Below are 3,496 nucleotides of genomic sequence, written 5' to 3'. Positions count from 1 at the left end.
TAATATATGGTTGCAGGTACTTGGATGACAATATCACACACAGGTGTTTTAAAATTTAATACATAATATAATTAATTATTCATTCCCTTTTTTTAGTTGCCTAAATAATGCGATCTCAGTGCTTTATGTTACAGCTTGATTACATGCCGAATTTATAAGTTATTTCAATCGTTTGTGTTTCCGGTATTTTTGTTTGAGATTTATTTTGTGTAAATCTTTTTTTTGATGGTATTTAATTGGGATTATAATTTTTGTGGAGAGAAAGGATTAAATTACCTGCCGTTTTTTTACACGAAAGTGATTTTTGGGGGGGATCTCAGAGCTTCTTGTAATATGCAGTTATTAATGGGATCCCTCTGTAGCCAACATTACGGAACGAAAAACAAGGGAAAATTGTCCAACGGTATTTTTCGACCGATTTCAATGTTTTCGAGATTGTTGGAATCGTTAGGACTCGCACCTTGTCATAAATAAAGCCGTATTTTCCAAAAAAACGTAAAAAAAAGAAATTGTTTAAAGATTCGCATTCATAATATTTAAACGCAAAACAAATTGAAAAATCGGGCTTCTTTATGACAAGGTGTCAGACCTAACGATTCCAACAAGCCTAAAAATATTGAAATCGGTTGAGAAATAGAACCGTATCATTGTCCCGCGCTTCTGAGGTGGACGAAAACCAAAATTTTTTAGGAAGAAAGCTAGGCTTCCTCCCCTCTCGCGGCTCACGCTAACGTGTTCCCCCACTCCAGCATCGAAACTTACTACAAAGCTTTCCTCTAATATTTACGCTATTCTCCTATCCGTAGCTATACATATATAAATACCGCTAAAATAATGTTGAGAACATTTTATTTCGTCGATATAATGAAATTGCTAAAAATGCAATTATCATTTTGAAATAAAATTGTAGAAAAGGAGATTTCGTAATGCTTGAAATATAAGACATACGGCGAAATGTGGGGCAATGGTACAGTCGTATTTTTCAACAGAATTTGATGAGACTAGTAATAATTAAAGCCATTCTTCATGTAGATTGTCCTAAAGAGCTCGCATTTTCGATAAAGCTTATAGTTTTCCAGTTATGAACGATTGAAGATGGACGTGCGCAACAGATGATCTACGCGAGAGAAGAAATATGTATTTGTGCGTCGTGCAACTTCAAACGTTCATAGCTGAAAAACTATAAGCTTTATCGAAAATGCGAGCTCTTTAGGACAATCTACATGAAGAATGGCTTTAATTATTAGTAGTCTCATCAAATTCTGTTGAAAAATACGACTGTACCATTGTCCCGCGTTTCACCGTATGCCTTATATTTCAAGCATTACGAAATTTCCTTTTCTACAATTTTATTTCAAAATGATAATTGCATTTTTAGCAATTTCATTAGATCGGTGAAATGAAATGTTCTCAACATTATTTTAGCGGTATTTATATATGTATAGCTACAGATAGGGGAATAGCGTAAATACGAGAGGAAAGCTTCGTAGTAAGTTTCGATGCTGGAGTGGGGGAACACGTTAGCGTGAGCCGCGAGAGGGGAGGAAGCCTAGCTTCCTTCCTAAAAATTTTTGCTTTTCGTCCACCTCAGCAACGCGGGACAATGGCATGGCTCTATTTCTCAACAAATTTCAATGTTTTTGGGCTTGTTGAAATCGTTAGGTCTGGCACCTCGTCATAAAGAAGCCCGATTTTTCAATTTGTTTTGCGTTTAAATATTATTAATGAGAATTTTTAAACAATTTTATTTTCTTTACGTTTTTTGGAAAATACGGCTTTACTTATGACAAAGTGCGAGTCCTAACGATTCCAAAAACACCAAAAACATTGAAATCGGTTGAAAAATGGCGCTGGCCAATTCTCCCTCGTTTTTCATTCCATAATGTTGGCTACAGAGAGCTTGAGGGATCCCGATAACTGGTTGGCAACGCTGAGAAAAAATGACGTCATTTTCCTCTAAGCGGCCAACTTCAGCCCCAAACATACACTAAGGCTGGAGAAGAAGAAAATTATGAAGGAAAATCTTAATTTTCGATATATACAGGGTGTATCACCGAAAGCGCACCAGCCTCGAAATGACTGCAAGAGGATGGAGTGCGCGTGGTGGTGGCCGAGGCACAGCATTGGACAGAGTTCGATAGAGAAAGCGCGAGCAATAGACGGAGATAGGTAGGGCTATTCCCTGCTGTACGCTTTGCCTAACCCTTCCCCCCTCCCATCAACGCAACAACTTCATCAATAGCCGTAATCTCTCTCTCTCTCTCTCTCTCTCTCTCAACCTCTTTCTCTTTACCCACGCTTCCATTTCTTTATTTATTATTCTATAGAGACATCTTGGTCTTTCTCAGCTACGAATGCAATGTCAATTCTGCGGAATATCTGACGTTTTACTTAAAGTTGTGATTTAAAATCGTTAGCTATCTTTTCCATACCACCTTGAAGTAGATAGCTAGGCGCGTTTTTTTTAAGTGGTTTCCCCAGGAGGCCTAATCCACTGGATAGAGCTAGCCTATAAATTCTCAAAATATCTCCCTCTTATTGTAAACGGAGGTTACCGCTTCGACATATGTCGCGTGTTGCTCGTCTCACCATGTCGGGCGTGATTTTTCTGAAGGCCGCAATAATTTGTTCACGAACTTTCGTCATTCCGCCGTCACGCCGAGTTTCCATTAGACTCATGTGTCCCCACAAAAAATAGTCTATTGAATTAAGATCTGGTGATCGAGCCGGCCAGGTGATTGGGCCACCACGACCCATCCACCTGTTCGGGAATCGCTAATGTAATATTATACGCGCACTTAAATGAAAATGAGCAGGAGCTCCGTCGTGCTGAAAAATCCTATTTTCCGCACGAGGAGGAGCACATCTTCAAGGAGCAACGGTAATTGCTCCTTAAGAAAGCGAGCATATTTTTCGCCGTCAAGCCTAGGTGGAAAGAAAAATGGACCAATCAGGAATCAAAAAAATTCAAGATTATTGTGTAAAATTGAAATGAACATATGAGAATCTTGAAAACTTACAATCTGATCTCCAGTAAGTTCAGCCCATACCTTAATAGTCCAACGTTGTTGGAAAGCTCTGCGTCTGACGACGCGGGGATTGTCTTGCGACCAAAAAACAAAATTTTTAGAATTAAAAACTCCATTTGGCATGAAGGTCGACTCATCGGACCATAAAATGTTGTCCGAGAACGTCTCATCGCGGCGACATTGAGCTAGAAATCATAAAGAAAAGTAAAAGAAAAATATACAATTATTTCTAAAATAAAGACGTATTTAAGACGTTGTGAGCTTTGCGTAAATACATTGAATCATGGAATATCTACCTTCACAAAAATTGACCCTCGGTTGATATTCCCGAGGCAGTAATTGGTGCACACGTTTAAAATTGAAAGGATGGAAGCGGTTCCTTCTCAAAATTCTGTGTGCTGCCATCACACTAGTGTTTGTCAGCCGCGAAATTTGGCGAACGCTAGTTAGGGGATTTTCCCTAATTC

This window comes from Prorops nasuta, unplaced genomic scaffold, assembly GCF_024137725.1.
Source record: "Prorops nasuta isolate Cenicafe-Biocafe unplaced genomic scaffold, Cenicafe_Pnas_1.2 PNAS00009, whole genome shotgun sequence".
Taxonomy (NCBI): domain Eukaryota; kingdom Metazoa; phylum Arthropoda; class Insecta; order Hymenoptera; family Bethylidae; genus Prorops; species Prorops nasuta.
Note: the sequence above shows the minus strand (reverse complement) of the source record.